Source organism: Colius striatus, chromosome 1 (assembly GCF_028858725.1).
Source record: "Colius striatus isolate bColStr4 chromosome 1, bColStr4.1.hap1, whole genome shotgun sequence".
In the NCBI taxonomy this organism is placed as follows: Eukaryota; Metazoa; Chordata; class Aves; order Coliiformes; family Coliidae; genus Colius; species Colius striatus.
In genome coordinates this window covers 128,189,991-128,217,898 of record NC_084759.1, presented here as the reverse complement: position 1 = coordinate 128,217,898, position 27,908 = coordinate 128,189,991, and the positions used below count along the sequence as shown (strand labels likewise).

The following is a 27,908-nucleotide window of genomic DNA, read 5'->3' as shown; positions in this document are numbered from 1 at the left end:
TTGTCTGAAAAAAAAACCAAAAAAGAAATAGGAAAAAGATCAATTTATGGTTTTGATCAGTATGAAATTAACTGAACTTTTAGTCCACAAGTTCAGGAACTTCCAATATGAAGGCTATCAACTAAAGTATCATAATGTCTTATATATTTTATTTTTTTAATTCTTTCAATGTCTTCATTGCATTTAGATTTTACAGCTTACATTCAGCTAACCACTGATACCTACTCTTTGCTTTGCAGAGCGAGCTGCTCATGTCTGAGCTGCAAAACTGTCATTTTGAAACAAAGACATCCAAACATCACCATCATCTTAACAGCACCCAGACGTCACTGTCACCACTCAACATAGAATTCGTGTTCAAAAAAAGTAACCGATACTCCTGTCCTTTCTGAAATCATTGCCTTAGGTACAAGATGTAGCAAACAGGAACAACAGAAGCAGTTAATATGATTATCTGGAGTAATCCTTTATCCTGTTGTTTATTAGTATTTTGATACAAATTCCTCTTATAGTCAATGCAGAGTGTTTTGTAATGAGACGAATAGAGTTTTGACAGGTTTGCAAAGTTAGGAAAAGTTTCTTTTAAAATGTCACCATATTCTAAATATACTGTGATAATATATTAATTTGAAGTTTTTTGTGTCCCAAAATTACACAAAAATTGTGAAATAGAAGTACTTCTTTGTAAACTAAAATGAACTAAAATCTGCATCTCTCAAAACCACTTTTAAGTAGCTTTGTTACATGATAACAAATAGTGTACCACAGTAGTGTTAAAAACATGCCAGATTTGCAACAAGTATTAACTGTAATTTCTTTCCCCAAAGAAGGAAAAAAGTCTTCCTTTATAAAGCAGCTTGTTACTCATAGTTATTCAAATCATACATAGTTTGAAATTTCAATGAGGAAAATCCGACTCTTAGATTTTTCTTGTTTTGAGGGAACTACAGGTATTGGAATGATCATAATCTGAAATTCAAAGGTAAGCCTATTTTCCCTATGGTTATTTAGAACATTGAGTAAGGTCAGAAATGCACATCTGAAATACTGAATGCTTGATTTAACCACTATCTTTGAGTACAGATTTAATGCTTCATTTCTGGTTATAGAATATTCTCGGGCATTACACTTTCTATCTGTTGTCAGTAAAATTTGTATAAGGCTCATTCCTCCCATTTTAGTGTTAATATCTTCTGAAGGAATTGTATAACTGAGTAGTGAAACATTTTTTAATATTGAATGCACTTATTTTCAAAAGGCTTTCAAAAAGCTTAAAAATGAAAACAATTTAGATACAATTAATCTTCTTGCAGGAAAACATTCTTCAAAGTGGAAGAGAAGTCTTTCCTAAACCTACATAAGGAGATTCTGACAGCAGTTTCATGCTGTAAAAGAGAGAACTGTAGTTCCAAAGAGAGACAGGCTGTTTTTGAAGGCCAATGATCTGACTCAAGGTTCAAAAATGCTTGGAATTAAACCAGGAGTTTTCACCACTGACTTTTTTGTGATGCCACTGCTAGCAACTATGTGCACCTGAGGACCAATGTTACAGCCAGTGACGACAAAATACCGAACTAAAAGTATTAATAATGCTGTGCCACCATTCATTGGTCCAGTGTACCACATCTGCATTATATGTAGCAAAATCTTGTGCTCTGTAACTGAGTATCAGTTTTGCATATGAGTTATCTGAAGTTCACTCAGATGAAGTAAATTGCATGAAGTCGAAGCAGCAGTTTGGTGGCAAAATCCAAATGAGTACATCAATACCGTCTACGAACACGCTGCCAAAACCACAGGAATGCACACATAATAAAATACGAACTTGAATAAATATCTGGAAGCTGATACAGTGTGTAGTTCAGGGATTAAAATAATATTCAGAGTGACTTTCCTGTTTACTCATATTTGCTTTTCAGAGAGTCACATATGGCATGACATTTAACCAGAGTGGTTTTTCATGTATTAGTGACATAAGTGTTAAATATATACCCTTAGGAGGTACCTCTGCTTTTGTGGTTCTGCTTAAAACACTTAATTAAGAACAATAGTTTCCAATGTTAATTATAACAATTTAATGATGGTAATGAGGTAACATCAGATTGTAATGACTATACAAGTAAAACGTTTTCTCTGAATGCACTCTGTATTGATGCATTCTGCAAACACAACTCATACCTTCATGCCTGTTAGCAATCCCATTTGCTTCACTGAATTAATCAGCTATAAAGGGACCTAGCTGTGTACAGTCAATATCTCTGCACTATTATCATAATACGAAAATGTATGTAATTACTTGGTGCCATTAAGTTATCAGTTTGTACATCTAAGGCAAATGTCTGTCATCACCTGCTCACAAAAAGCTTTGAAAAGTAATCACACAATTGTTCTCCTTGCTTCAGAGACACATAACATAGACTAAATGAACCTGTACTGCTTTGCCCTGTGTGTACTCATAAAACAAAATCTGTTTTCCTATAATCTATAAATTTACGAGCTTTCTCTAGATTCCCCTTGGTGTCCAACTAGAAAGTCCCATTTCTGCACTGGGAAGAACTGCAAATGCCTCATTTCCTTTCAACTGTATACAGGACATACACATTGTTTAAATATCACTAAAATCCTTGAGGCCTGGCAAGAGGTATACAGGATCTTCTGTAATCTCTGGGAACCAAAATGAATAAATGAATTTCACCCTCACTTTAGGCCTAATCCATGGCTTACACAGTTCCCAGGACCTAATTCCTGAGGTCACTGGGAGTTTTATAGTGCCTTAGACCATCAGTAGAGGACAGCCCCTTCATTTTCCTCCAGTGAATGTCAGAAGAATCTGCTTTCTACAACGTTCCTCAGATGGCCAACAATGCTCTGGGTAGTAATAGATGGTAAAATCTGACTTAGCTAATAGATGTGATAGAACATCCAGAAGCCTCAGTGTATGTTGAACTAGCTTCATCTTTCAGTTGCATGGTAGAATTCTGACTGAACAGAATCCCTTTAATCCCTCTTGCAACTTTCTCACCTATTTTGCATTGTTTTCTCACCACTTTGTGTGAGCTAACATTTTCCTTCAAGCACATGAGCTGCAGAGTACCCCACATCATGCACCAATTACTGATGTATGTAACGAAAGCACAAATACCTGAAAATCTTGCAGATTAGTCTTAAATGTCTTCTCTTTCTGTGTTTTGAGTTCTTTTTGCCAGATTACTGCTTCATCTTTTTAGGGCCAGTCCAAGACAGATACACTGTAACAGTAGAAGAAAAAGCTGAGTACGAATTTAGTCAGACAATTCAGAATAAACACAGCTAAAGTCAAAACTTCATAAAATAAACATTTAAGTACTGTTACCTCCTACAGTCTGTTTCACTGATAAATGTGACATATCATGCAGAGCAGATAAACAAGAAACAGTAAACAAACCATGTCATTTCATAGAACAAGATGGCAAATATTTGCACTGTTCCTTTAAGCAATAGGTTTTGAACTTTTTGAGCTCAAGACTGCTGGAAGTGCTTAATGCTTTGCTGGATTTAGTAGCTTCTTTGCCAACCTCTCTCTCTCTCTCCTTCTTCAGGTGAACTAGAAAAGCTTATTAGCTTGAATATAACATCTCGATTACAATATACAGACACCTCACTGGATTGGGACTACTTACCTATAGTATACACATTACAGCAAAACTAAACTCAAAATCTAATGAAAGCTTTCCCTCTCTTGGTTACCTAGGAAGTGAGAAAATGTTTGTTGCACACCAAGGCCAAATCATCTGCCACATAAACTGGCATAAGCTTGCATTGAGTAGAGTGATGCTGTGCCAGTACATACAAGCAGGGAACTTGGTCACTGTATGCGTAAAAATCTCTGTGAAATAACCTTTACATTCATCAGAATAAACATCAGAGAACCCTTTCCTCTCCAGGTCAGTACAAAAATGTTCCATTTTTTTGAAAGTCAGTTCACTGACATTAACACAAAAATGAACCAACACATACACACAAATAATGTAACTTCACATAGATCTGGAAAAGAAAGAAAATGTTACAGAATGCCCAAACATTCCTTTTCTACTTTATTTTCTTTGATTCTGCCCATCTTTTCAAAACCTAATCAAAGTCTGCCTTCCCCTCTAACAAGCTTATACCTCAGCAATTTGGATATGGCCTCCCAAGACCAAAATTTTGAACATAAAATACAAAGCATTCTCCTTGCTGCTTTGTCCAGCTCCTGCCAGCCTGTGGTGTGGAGCACACGGTAGACACACCTGGTGCAGGACTGAAACACTGTCACTGGAGGCCATCTGGCTAGTCCAGTTATCCCAAATGTATCGTAACTACTTCCAGCCTGGTTGTGTTAATTTATCAACATTGGCAGTTATTGCTGATATGCTATCTCAATGTAAGGTTCACGTTTATCTTAAAAAATAACAATCAGTACTATCTGAGTTTTAACACTCCTTACTCTCATATCTACCGCAAGTGATTGCACTGTTTAAAAAAATCTCCATATTCTGAATTACTAGCTGTGTCCAGTACTTAGTTTCTTATACCTTCAGATAACACCAGGACAAAAGTTAGTGGTCATTGATGATAAGCAGTCTTTCCAACCAGACACTATAATAGCCCCATTACAGGCGCAAGTCCAAGTCTCTGCTACCCCATGCTTCTTCAGGTCTCTACCTCTCCTTATCATTAGATACTGATTACAGCACATTGTAGACTGATGTGTTACATGGTCAAAGGTTACACAGGAATATGTAAGTCTAATTCAAATCTAGTTCAAGTAACAGAAGATTGACACATTAGTTCCCAGTCTCAAATGCTTCAGTTTGCTAAATTTTGCCTTTCTGGTAACATCAGAATCTACCTATACATGTCAAGTAGGTTCTAAAATGTCTTCACTGTGCACATAAAGTGCTTTACATAAAGATATTCTTTCATTAAATATCGTTGAACTTGGATCTCTCATGAATATTGATGTAAGCCTGAAATTTTTTAAAAAAGTGATTTTAGAAGACGCAATCTTCTCTAACAGCAATTTCTGATGATTTAAGATCTCTTTGAAGACTCCTGAAGCTGACCATCCAAAATCACTAATTATTTTCCAATCTTAAGGCAAGGAATATTGGGAAAAGTGATGGAATGGCCACTATTTGGAAGAGATCAGTAACAGCTGATGGGAGTTCAAAACCATTTTCTTTCCTGGTAGCCAAATTCTGCCATTAGCAGCAAGTATATAATCTCACTGAAGTAAGCTGTAAGGCTGGAGAGGAAAAGGATAGATAACGAAAACTCTGTGCACTGAGTAACTGCAGGGAGTCTAAAGCTGAAGATCTAATAATTAGTCTTATCTCTATCAAGGTGCAACAGAATAAGCTGAGAAGTGCAAGAATGCCTGACAAGGCCCTAGGGCTCTTCACAGCTGCAGAGAAGTCTCATTGTTCTGGAGAATTTTAAGGACAATCTCATGTGGAGAGAACATGAGAAAGTTCTTTTTTTTTCCTGTCATGCTGCTGATGTGGGTATCTGGAAGGTACACTTACCTACACACTCTTCCCTTTCTACAAGCCACAGTGATGTTGAAGGTTCACTGTTGGGTTCCCCTTTATATGGCTAGTCAGGCACTGTAAGCAGTAAGTGCACAAAGAACAGCCTCTGGGGCAGCCAAACTTCTGCTGTCTTGTGGCAGGGAAGCCCAAAGGAAAACTCACTTTAAAGTGAGAGATGTCTTCCTTGAAGTTCTTACATCTCAGTCTCTGCTTTGCACAGAGACTTTCATTAATGCAAAGATATAGAGATCTATTGGTGATTATTGCACATTCAAACAGTCGCTGACACTTCATCTTCCAAACAAAGGAAATACTAAGGAAAAGAAGGTGGTCCCTCCTTCCCTATACTCTAACACAAGCTCAAACAAAATAGTAGCTGGTAGGAATGCAGTCACACACTTCATGTCTTTGGATGATATATGAGTGCCTCAGTAACAGGCTTACTGGACATTTCCTCCATAGTCCAAGCTGTTTCTCTCTGAAACATGCAAATGATAGGCCACCAAATTGATAGTGATCATATACTGCTAGCTGTAAAATTTAAGTTTCAGTGTCCTCCCATTTTAAGATGTGGCTGTAACTAGAATAGGCATGCTATGATTGCTTCTTCCTAAGGTTTACATTTGCTCCCCTTTTCCATCAACGGTTTCGTGAATAAGCAGGGCAAGTACTTTAACAGCGAGTCTTGACTGCAATGTCCTACATGATCATTAGGCTAGTTTTCTACAGACAGTAAATTCTTATTTTATGGGCCATTCTTTCAACTGTCTAGAGGAATAAGAGTGTTTCAGCAATCCTTTTTACAGCTATTTTTTTTTTCATAGACTACTTCCATAATCACTGAAGAAAATAATCAAAGAATTTGTTATACTAAAAGCAAAAGCAAATGTATGCATTTTAGATTTACATGGTACTATGGACTCACAGCTTTCTTGAACTCCAACCTGACCTGCACCATGAGTCTTTTGAAAATTCCCAATGGAAGCAAATGGAATTTTGCCACTGGTTTCAAGAACTGGAACAGCTTTCTTGTTACTTTAAAGTGCACCAAACAATACACTTTTCCTTGTGCAGAATGAAATACTGCACTTGGGATGTAAAAATGTGTTAGACTACAAAAAAAGACTAAGAGCCTCTACTTTTAATGCCCCAGCCCTTTCAGTGACTACAGCTCTCCAGTCAGCTGCACTATGTTAACAGAACAGTGGTAGAAAAGAAACCAGGAAAAAAATACAGCAACTGAAATATAAGCAAGTGACCTAATCTACAACATAGACCTGTAGCAAGGCTGATTCCATTGCCAGTGAAGTCCAAGACAATGATTTCATCTTCAGAAACAAGCAGCAGCAGATCTTTACTCCATATAATAAAGTCTAAGTAGTATGTAATTTCTTATAGTTAGGTCAGGGGAGTCATTGTGCCACATGATATTTATTTTTTTCAAGTTTCCTAATACTCTCACAAGGTCCAGAGCTGCCTTTTTGCATTTTCTAGGAGAGACAAAAAAGAGTGTCAGACAGTAAGTAAATGAGAGATTTGGGTTACCCTACACTTTCCTTTCTCAAGCAGATGACAGAGTTTATCATTCTTACCTCATGATTAAGTTTCACTACCTCAGATATTGTTGAGGCTTTCAAGTCTAACTTAATTTACCCCAACATCGACTGACAACACAAAATCAGAACTTTATTTACAAGGCTTGCAAAAAAAGTATTACTGGCAGGCTGAAGCACACAGACAAAATCAAATCACAGAATCTTACGGATTGGAAAGGACCTTGAAAGATCATCTAGTCCAACCCCTCTGCCAGAGTACAAATACCTTTGTTTTGTGATTTGTACAAACACATCCTTTGTGGCCTCCAGTGCACACCTAGGAATTCTGAAAACTCAACAGCAGCACAGTACCACTGATATTTATACTAGATTGGGTGATGAAATCTACAAGGAACACTATTTAAACAGAAATTCTGACCCATAAAGTGACCATGATACTCCATAGATCTGTTCTCTGCCAAATGCAACGAGTCCAAGTCTGTCATCATGTGTCCCATCTGCCTTTCCAGTGATCCTGTACCGGCAACCTCATGCAGATTAACTCACTGGAGGAGCTTGTTTCAGGAAGGGCCTGTAACACTGCCTGCAGAGAGGGCAGATGGGATTTGAAGCAAGCCACAGCTTGATCACCCTGAGAAAATGCCACTCCTTAGCCAGCCCCTTTCCTGTAACACAACACATGCAAGGGATCTAACTCCATCCATTTGTCTCCAGTCTGTTAAACAGAGTAACAGTACTGCTCTATCTCGTAGGATACTCTTAATGATCAAAATGAGTAAGGCTTTAAAGGGTGTGAGTAATATCCAAGAGCCAACAGACACATTCTTTGTTAGTCCTGAATGCAATTATGCGGATGATTTGAAAAAGCCATACTTAACATTTCGAATCTGACTGAAGAGATTTGGACCTGATTGGAGAGTATAAGATAGAAGATGAACCTTACAATAACCCCACCTAATCCAATGGCACTATTTGAATAAAATCTGTATCGCTATTTTTATTTCCATGGTGGAATTGCACTACCAAAAATACAGACTTGTGATGGCCACAAAGAAAACATGCTAGCAAAAATTATTCTGAAATAATTTTAGCCATGTAAAATGCCTATGCTGCTCTGGCACGTTCCTTCAAGAAATAGTTCACAGGATTCTGTCTTTAAGGTTACACTTATTACTCACATGGACAGAAAACTGGACTTAAGACAAACTATCTGCACTTTAAATACAGGAGAGTGAGCCATGGAAGAAGAACAATGCTCATCCTCTCCTAAGAAATGGTACAAAAGGCTATCCAAAGTAAAGAAATAATCTGTGAACTATTATGCATGGGGGGTTTTCTTTAAAAAAAAGGAAAAATTTATTTACTAATCCTTTCAGGACCAGAATATCTAATTCACTTAACATCTAATTCATTTCTATCTTTAATCAGTCTAATTCAAGACTATGTACCATATTTCCTCCTTTCCCCTCAGAACAGGGCCATACCAATCAGTATGTGTTAATATTGCAAATCAGATTCTCCGAATGGCTTGTTCTTCTCAGCAGCTGTATGCTGGTTTCATCACGGAGCTGAAGTCAGCTGCTCTGGTACTTGCTGCTAAAATGCAGAATGTCAATCACTTATGCTACACAGGAGAATTAGCAGAACACAAGCCTAATTAGAAACTAAACACTGTGTTATCTGCAGTGATTCAAAGATGGAGTAAGTTGATGTATGTTTTAGGAATCTTTCTTGCTGCACAGTAGTTCATGATAACACCCACCTCACAGCTCATTAGCAAATAAAAATATTATAATGTATAAATACTACTTTGCTCTTTTACATTTTACAGAAGCCCCAGGTCTCAGAAGCTTCCATTTACAGCATATATGTGATTTAGTTATACTGGAACATTGTAGGAAATGGAAAGCAGCCCTGACTGTCCAAGAACAGCAAAATGGAAGCCAATATGCTGTATACTTTGGTCCTCTCTCTGTAGAAATGGTCTCAACCAGCCTCAAGACATTTTAAACTGAAATACATATTGGCAGAACACAAAGAAACTATATACTCTATGACACTGTACACGAATTCTCAGTAATTCTGCACTGGATTAACTTCCTTCTTGCTCTTTTCTGCAAAAAACAATGTAACCCACTATAAATCTAGACAGCACTAGTGCAAGCTTCAACCAGAAATCCAAATGCAAGGAGAGGGAAACCTGGCAAAGAACTGAAATCAAAGATATAAATGTTTAACAGTAAAAGAAGGACAAGAAAGGATAGGCAGCTGTTCTGCTGTACGGTTTCTCAAAGTGGGAATTGGAGAGCACAAACATAGACCACGTTCTCACTCCTAGTTGAGATAAACATTTACAGGCTATTCATATTAAACAGGAAGACATAGCACTAGGACATGACCTTTAATTTCACTGAGTTTGTGAAGGCAAACCACCATAGCTCTACTGCAATGCAGTTAAGCCTCCAGAAAGAGATGCATACTATTCCACTGCTTTGTTATTACAGGTGTACTTGATTTTAGATTCAATGAGGAAGGTGCAATTTTAGGCCTGTGTGGAAAAAATCTTTAAAATGCTTTTGCGGGTGGATGTCTGATGATGCCAGACTGGTGTTGCAAAACATAACATGAAGATAAAGCATCGAAGAAATTGTCTAAGTGCCAATGAACGAGCATTTAGGTAATAGGTAATACTAAACCATACATGCACAGATTTGATGTCATTACACTATTATTACAGATGTGTACCCTGCTTTTGTTCTTTTAAAAGGGTGTAATTCTGCATTAGCTTTCTAGCTGGAAGCCAATAGAACTTGAAAGAGACCGACAAAAGATAGTGGAAGATTAATTTACACAGAAATTCTGCAGATTTTGAAAAGCCATAATCTACTTGTACCTTGAAAGATGAAACACACTTCTTGTTTCTATAACATTCTCCATATTTCCCATACAGAAATATGTGCAGGCAATTTTTACTGGGAGAAACTATTAAATGCAGAAGACATCACACTCAATTCCAAAAGCTTGAGAATTTTTTTTTCAAAGAAGGACTAAGCACAACCATGACTTGGAAATACCAACTAACTGTACCAAATTAGAAGAAAAAAAAGCATTATTTGATGACTTTTAAAATTACAAATACTATGTATTGAAAGTTAAGTGCACTATTTCCTACGATACAAATAAAAAGTGCTTTGTGAGGTTCTGTAATTTTCAGATAGGTCACTTTTATAAACAAGTGATTTTTACTACAAAGGTTTTTTTTTTCCACTTTAGAATAATTTTATTGCCCTTTAGTTTTCCTCAGTAACAAAACGTGCAAAATAAGTATTTCCTGTGACTCTAGGAACCATTTTAGACATTGAAACCGGGATTAAAATCCACACCGACAACACAGTCGACGGAAATCTCAGGTCCCAAATTCACCTGACAAAAAGTGCTACTATCTCTTTAGTTAAAACACAAATCGCCCTTTTACACATGATTCCTCAACATATTGTGGACAGCAAAGAACATTTGGGAATCGTATTTTATATTTCTATCGTCTTCCCCTTGAAACATCTGCATGCTCAATAAAGATTAACAGACACGTTCCAAGAGGTAACAGTGTATCAGGTGATGGTGAAAGGCAGGTACAGAGGGATAACTGACCTACGGATGCTGTGCAAGAAGACTGTGGCACAGCTGAAAGCTGAGCCTTCACCGCCCTGGCTCAAGCTCTCTGCTTTAAGTACAGTCGGTTTCCCTGTTGGGATGTTTGACAGACAAGTCTTCTACCCCACCTTTTAGGAGGACAACTGTTTGAAATCTTATGAAAAGCTGTTAGCTGATTGGTTGCCAATCTAAAACTTGACGACCTGACTGAGAAATAGGAACATGTTTTAGAGTAGCTGGATGACACTTCAGTTGAAGGCTGGGGTACAGGTTTCTAACTTCAAATGAAACTCTGTTTTACACAATTCTAAGCAGGTACAGCAATCAAAGCTTCTGCTGAGTTTCAGTTGACTTCTAAGTGAGAACATGCAGTAACTGAAACTACCTAGTTCACTAAATTCTACCTATGAACATTTGAAGAGTATGTTTCTTTGACCCAGGTCTATTATGGCACAAAAATGAAGACAAGAATCCAAACTGAAAGCAACACTCAAGTGCTGGGAACTTATTTTTAAGTGTTATGAAAACAAATATATCAGCACTAATTTATCATTAAAACTTCAGGAAAAAGGTGAAAAGAAGGGGGGAAAAAAAAAGACTTCGGGAAACACATAAAGTCACCAAGTTTGCCTTTCTCTGACTAAATAATGGTCCTGGATGGCATTTACAGGCTCTGTCATGCCACTGGCATGTCTGATTTTATTTTTGTTTCATTAAATTTACTGTCCCTAGTTAAAAGGGCTTTTTATCATAAGACATTCATCTTCTATTTATATGTAGACACAAATGATCTAACTTGAGATGGATTATAAAAAAAGTAGTGTCTGTTTTGAACAGAAAAAAAAAATACAGTTCACTTGCAGTCTCACAAAACACTAGGATCTTGTTATAAGGTGTATAAAGCTAGATTTTTAGTTACAGGACTGCTTCCACGTTATAAACACTGTAAGCTGGCTTTTTTTCCTGAAAATTAATTGCTACAGATCTAGGGCAGTGAAAAGCAGAACAGGGCAAAGTACTGAGAATTTCAGTTAGGATTCAAAATACATTAAGAAAAGTAAAGTCTTAAAAATATGTACATACATAAATAATAATTGTGTGTATGTTTTAGATAGTTCTGTACTTTTGGTAATAACTGTAGTTATTGCACAGAGAACAGTAATTTGTCCAAACCAAACCATAAATAATTAAGGCCAGGATTTTGACATTGGATCTGTGTGGGTGGATTTTTGCACCCCTGCGGATTCAATGGCAGGATCAAAGATCAGGAAAGACAGAAATACACTCAGAATCTGAATATTGCTGAAGTACAGCACCTGGCATTTCCAGTGCGGGGAAGGGTCTGTTTTCACTGCCGTCCTCCCACCCAAATGTTTGATAAACAAACACTTTCAAAGCAGCACAACATATTTTTGTCCCGCTCTCCCCATAGCAGCCAATTCCCATTGCATCCATTGCTTTGAGCTATTACTTAGAGCTAAGGAACCAACATTTTGAGTTTCACTTCTCATTATCCTAATGAAAAGAAGTCTTGCTTAAACCCCTCTTCCTAAGCCATATATCAAGCATTGATTTTTAATTTATATTTTTTTCTTTCAAAAAAATAAAGCATTTATTTTTATTTCAGCTGTTCTGAAAGTCATTAAGAGAAAAACTACACTCATTACTAATGGTGACACTATGGAGCAAGGACAGATCTGCTGGCTCCTGCTCAGGAAGTTGTTGACAGCTGTTGCACAAGAAGTCATTTGATGCTGACAACTGGACAATAACTGCCCACAGACTGAACTTCCACTTTTGGACAAAATTACTGAGAATGTTGTCAGGTTCAAGCATATGAACAAAGGAGCTCTATTTGCCCAAGCTGATCAAAGCACAGACATGGAGAGATCACAGCACTGTTACTACCCTGCTATCTTCCTGAGAACTTGAAATGGTCACGTATTAAGTGATTGTAGCACTTTAGGAGCTTTTAACACTAGTCATCAAGAGACATTACATACACTGTCCTGTTCTCTACAAATCTTAGAGTTGCCAACTTTAGAGTTGCTTTATCTCTTCTAGAGAGAAGAGAAAAAAACCCCTCAACTCTGCTATTCTCTTTGATAAGTCTTGGTCACGTTTCTTTTCCTCTTGCTCAGTGTGTTCAGAAGGTAATGAGGGAGGTATATGTCCAGCAGGCATTTATGTGCATGTCTGTCAATATTGAAGCAGTAAGTGGAAGAGTCTATGAATGAAGTCTATAAAGCTACAACTCAACCTCACTAAAAATGTGGTGGGCTGGTTGTAGAAACCTGAAAGCTAATAGTGCTGAAGACTGCAGCCGTCCTTGTGGGTTTTTTTGAGTGTGTGCGTTTTGCCAGAGTGTCAGGCATGTGTGTACCCGACATACAAATTTTTTTTCATTTTTGCTAATTTTTTGTAAATTGTTTCTCTTGGCAAAAGAGAATTTGATTCAGTTACATTTGAGAATCTTGACTTAAATCATCATCAAAATACAGCTCCCATGCCTATGGGATAAAAGGGAAAATACTATGAACAACATTATGGACAGAATCAGCCTTGACGATGTCCCCCAATTGCCTTAATTTGTGGGAGAAATTCAAAGCTGATGAACAGTTCAGCTGATTTCCATGGAAACAGGGTTTCAACTCATGAATCAAAATTGCATGAGGGCCAAAAATGCCAAACACACATTATAAAAATATTTTTCCACATTGGTATTCTCAAAATAAAAGACAGTTAAATAGAAGAACAACAATAAATTCACAATGGACTAATTTTTCATCATCCACACTACCTTGTACCTATACAGTTACGCTCTTTGAATATTTCATTAAATGCCCTAAATGTGAGCACATTTCCATGGGTTTAATATCTTTAATAACTTTAAAGCAGAAAGCCACTATATGTGGAGAAGACACGTCAGTGTTTAGTTCAGCAACTCACCACAGCCCACCTCAAGATCTGTACTTAAACTCCTTAAATTCTGTTTTGGGGAACAGCTAAATATATGTTTACTGGTGCTTCCTAGTGGAAACATTATCAATAGCATTCTAAGCTTCAGTTGCCTTGAATACCCACAAAAAAGTTACGATTATTGTTCAGAATCACATTTGGAATGTATGATTTCCTTAAGCAAACAGGTCTCAGTGTTATATTTTTGTCTTATTAGGAACCGAGGCTCTTGTAATAATTATTGCAGTAATAACTTAACTCTGACAATGAACATAATTTTCAGTATTTCATTGAAGGAAGTTTTACAGTCCTCTTTTCGTTTACATAATTTCTCCTAATCTACAGAATAAAACCGAATCTGCAAATATCCAGTGCAGCTCCAAAGATAGAGAACAGCTTGTGGTACTCTGCACTATGCCAAAACTGCTTAATTTTTTAATATCTCATTGTTGGGGAATAACTTTTTTAGATCATGTTAACTTAGAGAAATTTAAAAACCTCTAGAAAAGTTGTGTGGTGTTAAGGATGTGACTCAGCCAAGATTTTAAATATACGAAAATAAGAGAAAAAGTTCAGTGACTTTGCTTTTCAGCTCTTAAAATAATGAGTAGATTCCCTTCCAAACTGAAGAGTAGCAAAAAAACTACTTTTTCTTAAAATCAATAACTTTAACCGAAACTACTGAGTGCTCCGCTCCATTCAATCAAAACTTTATCAGGCACATAGCTGGGAGCTTGTTCATTTGTTTTTTTCTTGCAAATACCTTATTATTCGGTCAGATCTTTAATATGGTTAAATATTTTTCCATTAACTTTTCAGTTTTATGTCCCATTTTCTTTCAGAATAAACCACATGTACTGCAGATATATAGTGAAACCTAGCAGAATACTTCAGACCTGCATATTTGTTCTGCTATGGTTTATTTATTCTTTCTACATATTCCTGGGTTTAAGAAACCTTCAAAGAACTACCCAAAATAAAACAGCAATGTTACATGTAACTTTTAAGGAATTGGGGTTTCCTAACTTCTAATGAAAGTTGAGGTGGTTTTCTTTTTACATTACCTTTACTGATACAATTATATTTAATCACAGTTAACAGTCAAGATTTTTAGCAGGTAGATGAAATGTACAGTATTAACAGCCATATCATCCTCAGACTTCTTAAAAACTATTTTTGTTTTCTATTGGAGCATCGAGCTAGGAGATTGGAAACTTCCAGTGGTTCTTTTGTAGACTGAAGCGGTTTAACTGTGTCTGCTCATATAAGAAGACAATTCTAATTCTCACGGGTAAAAAAAAGAGAACAATCAAAAACTACCTTACCTTTCTGCATTTGCCAGGAGCATATATTCTCAGAAAGGAAACAGGACAGAAAACATTAGCTGTGGTACCAAAAATATGCCGGCATAAAATAATTCAGGAAATCTGAGACCCAAATGTCTTCAATGTTTTATAAAAAAGAAAGTCCATGCATTTAGAACTAAACTGGATGAATCCATCACTTGACTCAAAACCCCAAAGAAAACGTGGCACATAGTATATTAAGTTAATAAAAACCAAACAAATGTACAGTTAATAAGTCTGAAAATTCAAACCTTAAGTTCCTCATTATAAAAGCCACAAGTGACTTTCTAAGCAGAACTGCTCAAACCACTATTCTGCGTCCCTCGGGACAATCAGTTTTCCTCTCATCTTCTTTGCTGCTTTTGTACTGTTGTATAAAAGTCTAGTTGTCTGGGGCCCAACCATTTTCAGGCAGCTTTTAGCAGTCACCAATCTAGTGATGAGATGATCATACATGATGAAAGGACAATGTTAACTAACAATTTCTGAATTAGTGTTAGTGTTTCATGTACCACATGATGAATAACAACATGAGAGGCCACTATTCTTCTAAAATATAACCTATTTTTCTTTGGAGAATGGTGTACAGAAACACAAAAATATGGGGGTAACATTCAGGTCATGCTCAGATAAACTTCCTGGTGCCTCTTTCAAACATTATCTTCCTACTTCTCTCTCTGAACCGCAGTCAGCTCAACACAACTTTCCTTTTGACAGCTGTTGTGCTTTTCATGCAAACATTTGGTGACTAACTAGAGGTTGCTAACCCAAAGACACCTAAAAACTGGCCTTCACTACCAGTCCACTTGTATTAAGTTTGATTTCATGTTCCTTCATACATGTTGAGCTCCTTAAGAGCCTCTCATTCCCTGTTCTGATAAAACAGAACTTGCTTTTACCTTGCCAAAGTCCTGTCATACTGCCTGTTGGTTTCCTGTTGGTCTGTCTCTGGCTGAGGACAGGAGATCCCATGAAATGTCAGCCAGAAACACACTCCACAGTCCTGCTTCTCACTACTGAATTATACTCTTCTGGCTCTGTTCCTCCCAAACCCTGATGCTTCTCTGCTTTTGTGCATTGCTCACAGTCCTTATTTCACCACTGTTTCTGGATGGCTGCCTCCCCTCAACTTGGTTACACTCGTTTTGCCCTCCGCTTCCCAGTGGTGCCTTGCAGCAGTGCTGCTGGCTGGCTCCACGTCCCCACTGCCATTCGAGTGAGTGGCTGCTGATACACGAGTGAAACACAAATACAGTTGTTGCAATCAGTAGCTGAAAACACACATGGAAACCACTTTCTGCAGCGGACACATGCTGCAAGATGTTGAATTTGCTTAAGCCTTGCTGTAAACTTCCTCTTGGATCTTGGAAATTTCTCCACAACTTGAAGTACAGCTGCTTTTTCACAAAAGAGGCTGCATGCAGCACCGGGACCTCAGTAATGATAATTTCCACACTCCTTCCCGCATGCACAGAGCAGTGTACCAGCACACCATCAGAGCCTGTCTCTGCGATGTTTCCTGGATTTGCTTTAAGTGTAGCCTGTGCGTTGCAAGCACGGCTGTCATTTTGCTGCTTTCCCTGAACAGTTCAGATGCTCTTGTTCTTTGATTCATTCCTTTAGGGTTAGATGTCTTTTTCTCATCAATTCCTCCTATAAACTGGAATCACATGTCCCACAAATGATCCTGTCTCTAATTAGGAGATCTTTTATGTCTCTAAAGTACATGTGCTTGCCAGAATTCTCAGCCACATGATGCAAGTATCTATCCTCTGTTTCTGGCTTTTGGGATTTAGAGAAAAGTATCCTTCTGCTACCTCATGTATATTTTCCTCAGCTGTTCCAGAGTTTGTGTATTCATTCCTGGTAATTTTATTTAACTCTTTTATTTTGTCCTGTGGAAATGTAGAAAAGCTGTACCTTCATTTTGTCATTTTTATTCCCTTTGTCAGGTTCATATACGGACAAAATTCTTACGCACATGCATGAAATCTTCTTGGCCTGGAAATTTTGCATTCCCAGTGTCTGGTTCCTTGTAGGGGATTAATGTGCCCATTTTTAGGTGCTCTTAAACAGATTTTTTTTCTCTCTGTGGGTCTCTCAGCCTGTCTCATGCTAACCATGTTTCCATGCACAATATGCTAGGTGAATAACATGAGGGCTCCATATTTTTGGAGTCAACTTGAATATAGATATTCAGAGAGCTTCACTATATATAGTATGTGGATATTTGTCAGGTACAATGAGAATAAAATGTCCAGTTTTTCACCTCTTTCCAAGTTCCAATTGGGTTGCCACAGCTACACCGATAGGATATTGTTCTGACAGTCTTAGCAGATGACTAAGTCTTCTGAAGTATTCTCCCTCATCTCCTTCCTGCCTAAGTAAAGGATTACTTTATTTTTTTTCCCCTAGACTCCTAATGGCCATGTTTAACAAAACTACAACATCCTCTAATGAAGAGTTTCCTAAGAAGAAGTGACAGCATCAGTCAGCCCGAATTGCAGATAAACATTCTTGCTTGAAAATTTCTGGAAGCATTGCTTGAACCTAACAAATCACCTAACGGAGTAATTTTTCTCTTCTGCAGCACAGCCCCTCAACTCTGTAGCAGACACAAACTACCTCCCCATTAATTCATGCCTCTAAGAGCTTCTCAGCTTCATGAGCTGAAAGAAAGATATGTTTTAATCAAGTACATAAGCTCTGAAAAAATATTCAGAGGCTCTGCTCTGGGAAGATCCTAAAACTCATAGGAATAGAGCTCCCCTTCAGTCCCTCCTGCTGGGCTGTGTTCCTTAGCAGGTGCAGAGTGCCTCCCTGCCTGCCTCAGGTTGAGAAGCTCTACTGAGCCACCACCACCAAGGGTGCACTTGCCTGAGGCACAGCATCCAAGTGCTCTTCAACCACCTTTGGACCTTTGTTGCATAGGTGGAGGTGGCTGTTAACATTTGCATGACACATAGCACTTAAAAGGGGTCACACACAAACATCCCTGGAGGGATTGACACCTGTACTTAGGTCAGGTGCATGTGCCAAACAATGCTACATTTAAAGAAATAAAAACATTGTCTAATGTACTTCAGGAGAGTAAGTGACAATACTGCAAGCAAAGAAGTGAGAATTTGAATAATTTTGCAAGGTTACCACATGCTTAATTTGACTTGGCCATAGAGAAATGTCATCAAGCCACACCACCAAACATCTCACATCCAACTGGTCTTAGCTCAGGAGAAGAAAACTGCTGGAATTCAATCTTCCGGTGCCCCTCTTGGAAGCCTAAGCAACAATAAATTTTGAAGGCTAAGATTTGGGATTGCTGCAGGACTTTCTTTTTGCAAATGCCATTTTAAGGCTCAATGTAATTGCTACTAAATATAAGGTAAAAGAAGGGTTCTGGTCTTGTACTATAATGAACTGCAGACTCAATTGTTTGAAGAATTAAAATTGCATTGATGAGACAAGATCAAAGACAAACAAAAAATCATATATTTCTTCTTGAGGGGAAAAATTTTAGGAGAGTCACGCTTTTTTAAGCAGCCCTTACTGTGGTTTAAAGGCAGAGAGATCTTGTAGTCAGATTTAATTTATTGTAAAAACAACAACAAAAAAAAGATGTAGGCACATGAAAACTTCAGTGTCAGAAAACACTCAAAGGAAACCAAATGTAGCAGTTCCTACTACCAAGTGGAACATGCGACCGGTCTTGCTTTGTTTTTAGAAATTAGCTGCAATGCCAACAACAGAATGGCATTAGTAACAGCTACAACTGTCTACCATCCCCAGGCAGCAAAACTTCAGAGGCACCACCATTTTTAATTCCTTGCCAACATATACACTTGTCATGATTGTTGGGATGCCAACCATTTCATGACAGAATCCAAACAGCAAGAATTTTTAATCCAGAGAATACTCAGAGCAACTTATGTCAGTCCCAGAGCCTCATTCCAGAGTCTGAGAATAATACATTGCACAGCTGTTACAATTAAATCTAACACACGCTTAAAATTATTCTTTCAAGCTTTCTTTATAAATAGTTTATTGTGGCCAGTTTACTAAATCTGAATCTTGTGGACACGTGATTTCATCGACCATTAATGCTCAAGAGAAATGAAACTGAAAAACAAAAGAGAGAGACTAGATACTTGTCTGAACCCAGATTGTACAAAACCCATTATATAGATGTACATTCTGATTATGTCAACCATTTTAGTAGCCCTAGATTCACTTTTGATTTGTGGAGCTCTTCCACAAAGGGCTGAGTGGTCAAACAGCACTGATTAATTTCATGACTAGCTGCTAAACCATATCTAAAAATGGGAAAAGGACACACTGAACCTTCATTATACTGTTATCCTATAATCAGTATTTGTAGTCAGAGCAGTAGTGCTGCATGAACCTATGAATTCAGAGCAGTCTGTGCACCCGTGATCACAGTAATTTCAAATTTACATTAGAAATGACACCACCTTAAATTCACTTTTTCACAACAGCATGCATTTTGGAGTTTTCATACAGTTCCTTTTAAAAAAAAACCTAACAAAATCTAAGAATCATATTTTGAATATCACATGCTTTGTTTTAATCAAAGAATACCAGACATATCTGTAAAAGATAGTCCAATATCTTCAACATACCACCTTCTCCTATCTTGCTATCAATCTCAAGAATTGCTACGGTTCCCTGATTGGCACATCAAGTTGGAACTGTCTAAAGTTTTTAAAAACATTAAACAAGAGTGACAATAGCCTCAAAACTGGTAGGTTTTTATCCAGCAGTTAAACCCAGTTTCTTATAAATGTACCCAAAATGTTCCTCCTCTCAGGCCACCTGAAAAACTATATTCTTCATTTGAGGAAAAAATTAAAAACTGGCCCCCCAAGCAGTTCTTAATGGACCACATTGTCTGAAGCAAGTGTCAGTGCTATGCACCGACTGGTAAATGACAGCAAGGATAAAGTTCCTAACCAAACACCTCTGTGGCTGCATTACAGGCTGTCTGGATGCTACAGCCACACTCTGGCCAGCTTGTGGGCTGCTCTGAGTGCTAATGGACTATCTGAGCACACTATTTTAGACCTCTAGGAAGCAATGAAATTAAACGGTTAGTTTTAAATCAGTTTTAATAGTTCACCTGATCTGTGCTCTGCACTGTTGGGATCTGGTTTCATACCTATTAGTTGTTAAAAGTAAAGAACCCATATCATCCAGCTATATCCCTGATCATGCCTATAAACTACTGGGGCATAGGTGAGGAAAAGATTGGGAGCCATAAGAATCATTAGATGAGGAAAAGATTGGGAGCCATAAGAATCATTAGATGAGGGACTAAACCGTTAAAGTTGTGCAGTCCACTGGATGTATCTGAGGCCAGTTTAGCACTAATGCAATAGTATGTCTGAAGTAGAAGTTACTCTGACGTACAACATAGCATATCCCACAGCATGTCAAATACCTAACAGAGGAATTCCTCACCACAGAGCCAAGACCACAATTATTGTATTTTAAATTGTGGCTACTTCTTAGAAGAGCAGACAGCAGGCGCCTTTAAGATCCATTTATTGATTCTCCGAGGTGAGTTTATTTTGCTAAAAAAGGTGTGCTTCTCAATTCCATTTCCCTGAAAGTATCACAACGACATGGTAGCCTGAAGACTGAGTAACATAACGTCTGATATAAGAAAAAGACTGAATTACATTAATAGATTCACTTGTGGCTGATGGTCTGCAAGGTCATACTAACATTCCAAATGAGAATACTGGCACCTTTTTCACATTCCTTTCCTATCCTGATTTTGAACACTCGCTGTAAAGAAATAAATACAAGACCAAATATGCATGCAAACAAAAAATGATGATATTAACAAATTATACTTCCTAAAAAAACATAACTAACTTCCAGTTTTCAATCAGCAGAAACAATAAAAAACCCAAAAACCTTTGCAATTGGAGGTAGTCTTCCATCATGCTATTTCAAAACCTGCTCCAAGTGAAATAATCTGAAATACTGATGTGTCTAATATAGAAACAGTACAAATGTCCATGGTGAAACAGCTTCAAGTCTCACAACACAAAAATTACTCTGTGCTGTACATTGATAAAGGTCTGCTTTCCCTAGATCGTTGAGGATGTGTTGCCATCAACTGCATACACAGGTATAAGACTTTACTAGCAATCACCCATGTAATTTGATCTCCAATGTGGCATCTGTCAGGAATAGACACATGTTGCTAATGCTCTTCTGAACTGTAGTCATTAGGCTGCTGGTGTAAATAAAAATAAAAGGCTGTGACACCAAGACTCTTCAAAATTCAGCACTGAATAATCTATCTGGAGTATATGACAACTTTATTTGATTTCCTTCAATGTCAACATTTTTAGTAAAACCTCCCTGATAAGGTCTAATTTTTTATTTTATGCTTGTATATATTTCATTGTTTTCAAAACTAGGCCATTCTTATTTCTGACAGTTACATGAAGAAACTTCTTTATTATTATTATTAAGAATAATTTCCGACGAATTTCGCAAAGCAAGAACACAGAAGATGCTTACAGTTACCAAGATGATCAGGAGACTGGCACATCTTCCTTATGAGGAAAGGCTGTGGGAACTGGTGCTTTTTAGTCTAGAGAAGAGGAGATTGAGGGGGGATCTTATTAATATTTAAAAATATTTAAAGGGTGGGTGTCAGGAGGTTGGGACATCCCTTTTTTCGATGGCATCTAGCAACAGGACAAGGGGTAATGGGATGAAGCTGGAACACAAAAAGTTCCATAAGGAAAAACTATTTCACTGTGAGAGTGATGGAGCTCTGGCACAGGCTGCCCAGGGAGGGCGTGGAGTCTCCTTCCTTGGAGGTCTTCAAGACTTGCCTCGACATGTTCCTATGCAACCTGATCTAGGTGGACCTGCTTCTGCAGGGGGTTAGACTAGATGATCTCTACAGGTCCCTTCCAACTCCTACCATTCTATGATTCTATGATATGCCAGAGGTGTCCTGCATTCTCCTATCAAAAGCAGCACACCTCAGTCAATTTAACAGGCACTGGTTCCAGTCTCAAGCAATATGGGTGTGCAGTTCATCTCCTGCTAGACATTGTGTGCCCAGGAGCAGGCAGCTCACCATACCCGATGAAAAGGATATAGGCACTTAAAGAAACAACCCTTCTATCTAGAATAGGCTTTTGAAGTAGGTGGGAAAAATCACCCATCTCATTTCATCACCTACACAGAAATTATGCTCCTACTTCTTTAAATGTAGGAACTATCAATTCATTTGATGTCTATCTTTCTCAGATTTTGCTTTATCTGGGTATGTAGCTTCCAATCATGAGAATTTGTATATGCTAATCACTGTTTAAAAATTCAGTGTAATCGATTATTGATATAAGTAAGTTATTGGAAGTACTCAAGTAATATTATGAGACTATGAAAATATTTTCTAACTTGTTTGGTAATTTGTAAAAAAGTAATACTTATGGAACATAAAGAATATGACATATACCAAAATAACAGGAAGATTATGACTTACCCAAAATACTCTAAAGTAACGTAACTGCCTTTCTACCTTTCTCCTGGTTACCCAGGGAATTTAATTACCTTCTTACGTTGTTCTTTGTAAGCTTCTTTTGTTCCTTAAATCTTCAAAATAAAATTTCTTTATACAATGTCAGCTAGAGTTAAGCCACTTGCAAAAGAATTGTGCACACAGCAAAGGAGCCATACACTGAGGAATGTATTAGAAAAAAGTTTTAATGATAAGGAACATATTACCGACCTCACTCTTCAGCTGGAGATTCAATAATCCAACTGAGTGAACAAAGAAAGACTTATATTTAGAGAACTGATTAGAAAAAGTTGGCAGTTAAAGCATGAAGACATCAAAATTCAGAATATGTCAAAGGTAAGACTGTCCTCAGTCCCAACTATTTTGATTGAAATTTCACTATCAGAGTAAATCTGAATAATATGCCCTTCACTGTAAAGTTCATCCTAGATATTTTAAGTTTGGCAATATTCTAAGGAACTAATAACAGTGCAAATACAAAGCAACCAGCTTCTCCTACAATTAACTTTCCCTGCTATACTACTGTCATTTTAGTTGCATGGACAAAGTCAGTACCTTTCCAATGAATTAACTAACTTGAGGGTATGTTTTAATCTTTATGTTACATACTACATTTCTATTCCAGCACATTCCTCTCTGGGAATAAATAAATAAATAAATATATTAATGGCTGATCATTTCCTGTGGACTGGAAAGAAATCCAGTCTTGAAAGGCTTGCAGGAGGAATTTAATATTGGAGCAACTGCACTGACCATTATCTGTATTCATTTCTCACCAGCACAGTTAAGATCTCAAAGGAATCTGCTCTTCTGTGTACAGAAAGAAGGAATCTGTGTACAAAGCAATATGCTTTTCACAGGTGAGTCTAAAGTTTTTGGTAGGAAAAGTCCAAGTCATTCAACAACTTGTGGAATTACAAAGAAAATTGCAGTTAAGAAAAAACTTCCACAAGACCAAATCTTTATCTGAACACATGTAAATTAACTTTCAAGAAATTTAACAAGCACCAGGTCAGCCTTCCCCTCTGCTGATTTGAGAACACCATGCTCCCCAGGCCTGTAACTGAGAAATTAGAAATAGGAAAACTGAATTTGAATGTGTTTTCAAACGTTTTCAAAATGCCTCATTTCTCACTTAGTAGCAAACAGATAAGACAAGGAGACATTTACTGATTTCTCTTTCTATTTATATCTGGAGCAATACAACACCACCTGATGGAGTCAAATGCACACATACAGGACTTAAGAAACACAGGATGACAACTTCTCCTCCCTCGGAGAGTATCCAGAGCAAGTGTACTTGAAGAAAGGTTTGTTGGTTATTAAAGATTTTTAAGGCATGCTCCAAAAAGCCTCCTATCAATACACAAGTGAGAACCAAGAGAATGAGAAAACACTAAGCATGTTGAATGTTTGCCCAAGACACAAAGGTGTGGGGTTTTTTTCAAAATAAACTATAGTATTACAGAGAAAATTGTGAAACAATATGGCAATAAAAAGAGAGGCTAGTATTTAATGTATACACTGAAGATGTTCTGACTGCAAATTTACTTTAATTATTTGTGACAATATAATTGAGCACTGCCTTATTTTATTGTTAGCTGGGTTTCTCCCTCAAAAAATGAACTTCCAAGTGCAGATACTTACAAGACTTCATACATAAGAGCTCTTGGAATAGATCACTTCCCTAACAATACACAGGAACCAAGCTTTTGAATATTTTAGTTTAGTCTCTGATCTTACAATTTATTCTGAGGTCTAGTCCTAAGAAGATATATGTATTACTAGACTTATGCACAGAGGTAACAATAATAACTATTTTCTTTCTAAGAACCAGGACCTCTTAAGCAGACTGATTTCTACCCTCTCCATTTTTTGTAAGAAGATTCCTATGGTGAGCTATTTATGTTTTTAAAATCAGTGTAAAATATATGGACACTCAAATCTCAGCTTTTTAACACCACTGGCACGTAATTAAAGACATAAAACAAGACAAAAATCAGAAAACTGATAACATTTCATCAAGACAAGCCATTACTCAGTATAATTATTTTAAGGCCTTGAAACTCACAGCCTCTCAGTACCTTTACAGTAGATATGCACAGACCCAATCAAATGTCCCTAGTTGCAGAGCTAAACGGGCTTCATAGCCAACAAATACACGCTATTTTGAACTAAGTCATAAGAGGAATCAAATTATAGACTCAAAATGCCCTTAGGGATGTTACTCTCAACTCTCTCCCACACCTTCCAGGACTGACATTTTAGCTGATCTCAACTGTCTCAGACCTGACACAAAAGATATAGGATCCCTTCAACTAAAAAGTCTGTCATTTACAGGGCTTTGTCTAAAGACACAGTAAATCTAGAAGACTTGATATATTTACACACATACACATATGTCTGAACACAAATATATATTTTCACATATATATGTATTTTAACACACATATATGTTTTCTACATAAAACAATGTTATCCTATGTCAGGATTCTTGTTCAGCTTTATTATGTTCTTGATTTAGTCCATACTTGGATCATGCAGACTACGGATCGGTGCAATGGATTCATCAGCAAAAGGACAGTTTGGACTAGCTGTTTCTACAAATAAGGCATTGGTGTAATGGTTATGTAAGTCCAGGCACATTTTCATTAATCTCTCTAGTGGTTTGGGATGTGGACAGAAAGTAGTACCAGTGTATATCTATCATTTTCATCTACAATATTTGGAATGATAACCAAAAGATGTATGCATGCTTTTCCTTTATTGCAGATACACAGATGATAGGAGGATAGGGGATAAACAGGTTTTTAAAAGAAAATTTAAGAAGAAAAAAAAATCAGCATGCTATTGATTCCCCCACACTTATTACTGCTATTTCTTCTACCACAAATATTCTCTTTGATGTTAACAAGAAAGATGAGCTGCAAAGGCTGAAAGAATGTTTATGCCTGTTACTGTCTTAATTATAAACCCGTCTGAATATAAACAAATGAAAATTAAATTGTTTGTATGCCCTGGCCAAATTCCTAAGGCTATAAAATGAGCATTCCATTATTTGTCATAAGAAGCATTTTATATTGCCATGAATGTAAACACCTGGAAGAACTGTACGCAATACACATTTAGACAAGAAGATCTTTGGCTTGAATTTTAGTTATATGTATGATCTGAAACAGAAGCAGGAGAAAAAGATTCATGTACATGAGAAAGTACTGACATCCCTTGGAAAATGCTCTGTATATGAAATATTATGACTCCAGTGACAGAGAAGGTATGCTGATGACACCTCAAATACCTGTACTAAATTGATATAGCAGTAAGGAAATAAACTGGAAGAACTGAATTCACCAAACACTAAGCAATGGATACCACTACTGAACACTATGAAGAAGGCAACAACATTAACTATACGCAGTGCAAACATTTCAGCTATTTCTCAGGAGCTACGCAAGCCAAAATATATTGTACTACTAAGCAATTCACACTTTCCATACTTACACTAAAACTTATTTTTCATAGTTAAACATTTCCGTACTCTGACATTTATTCTCAAAAGAATAATGAAAACATAATATATGCTTTCATATTTGAATAGTAAACAATTTCTTCAAATATATATATTTCATGCTGGTATTAAACTTTGGCTTTGTGTTGATTCTGTTTTCATTATTTGAACAAATTTTGCATTGACATTTTCTTATATGGAATTGTTCCTACGTAAGTATTTCAGCATGGAGGCCAATGCGCAAACAGTATCTTCTCTGCCCTAGAATTACACCTTCATGCTTCATACGAGTTTCTGCTTTACAACTAAGATATTTGTTCTCTTTTTTTTTTAAGTCTTACCCCAAGTTTCAGAAGAATCTTGTAGGAGTCCTGCAGACAACGTGACAAAAAACTTCTATTTGGCTACTTTCATCCTGCACTTTGAATGACGGTTCAGATGAGGGAGAGCTTTTGCAGTGTTAAACTGTAATTCTTCAGCTGTAAATGTCACACTTCTTACAGAGAGACTATATCCAGGCTGATATGCTGAAAAAAATAATTTTTAAAAAGAGAAAAATTTTCACCATGCAGAAACATGTAAATATGTATCAAGTGAAGCAGGAAATGTCTGAAAGGGTTTTATCTTTTCTGCTTTTGTAACTCTTGGGCCAGATCATCAATATTAGCTGTAAAAGAAAGGATGCCTGAACAGTGCATTTGGATCTCAAACACACAAAGAGGTACGTACACATGTGAGAGTTTAAAAATCAAAGTTTTACAGAAACATCAATTTTTAAAAATTGGGTAATATATCAGAGTGTGGATGGGGAAGAAAAGGCATTTTAAGAGCACATATTTTAACTTCACAAGAGCAGTAATTCTCAAAAAATTTCCCTTGCAAGAGTTTTATCCTTTTTGTGTCCTTTCTATCAACATGCTGCTAGATACTTCTCTATCTTAATCCATTAGCTTTGTGATTGCATTGCACAGACACTCTTTGTCAGGAGACTGAACTGCACCATGAGGAAAAAAGAAACAGATCAAGCAGCATGCACATATATTTCCAACTGCTCTCTATACAGTGAGACAAACTGTAAAAGAAAAGAAGTTATCTGCATTGTAAAGCAGGACAGCAGCATTGTTTTGAACTGTACGCCTCATGCATTTCAGTGACGCGAAAAGGACAGACACCTGCTTTTTGACTTACAAGTCACGTAGTCTGTAAAATAACAGAGTAAACCTGATCTGATGAATTGTCCAGTGTAGGAGTAACATTAACAGTTTCTCAAACATCTTGTGGATTATTTATCACAAAGATTTCCTAATACGAAGAGTAAACGTGTTACAGGCAGCGGCAGTACTTTCATAACTATACGGCCTGTAAATTCATACTGGAGATTTCCTAAGGACATTGTGTAGCTGTCAGGAAGCATCTCGAGCTTAAATCTAAGATAAAACTAATTAATGGATGAAGGACTATCATGATTTTTAAGCAGAGAAGGGACTCCTCCACAAAGCTTGTCTCTCAGTAAAAATCCATTCTGCAGCCTGTGTGAGAGGGGCCAAGCCTTATGTGCTGCAAGAGACTCATCCCCATCTGCAGAGTGTATGTAGAAACTAGTAATCTCAGATGATTCAAATCTTGCAGACACAGGAATTCCCGTTGCTCTGCTCACACAGATGCTTGTGGACAGCTGAAAGACTCCTTGAGCAATTATTTGAGAATCTCCATAATTTAATCTTTACTCATTATCACAATGCAACATTTACCCCTAAAACACTTGTCTCAGGT

General features: G+C 37.1%; 1 long non-coding RNA gene across 3 annotated transcripts in view; it reads right to left on the bottom strand.

Annotated features, from left to right (window-relative positions):
* Positions 1 to 27,908, bottom strand: part of LOC133624691 (uncharacterized) — an 82,584-nt gene that overhangs the window by 28,427 nt on the left and 26,249 nt on the right. For all 3 annotated transcript variants that reach the window (XR_009818054.1, XR_009818052.1, XR_009818053.1), the window contains exons 4-5: positions 26,477 to 26,662; positions 3,143 to 3,248 (exon numbers count right to left, since the gene is read on the bottom strand). This is a non-coding gene — a long non-coding RNA (uncharacterized LOC133624691). The remainder of the gene's footprint in view (positions 1 to 3,142; positions 3,249 to 26,476; positions 26,663 to 27,908) is intronic.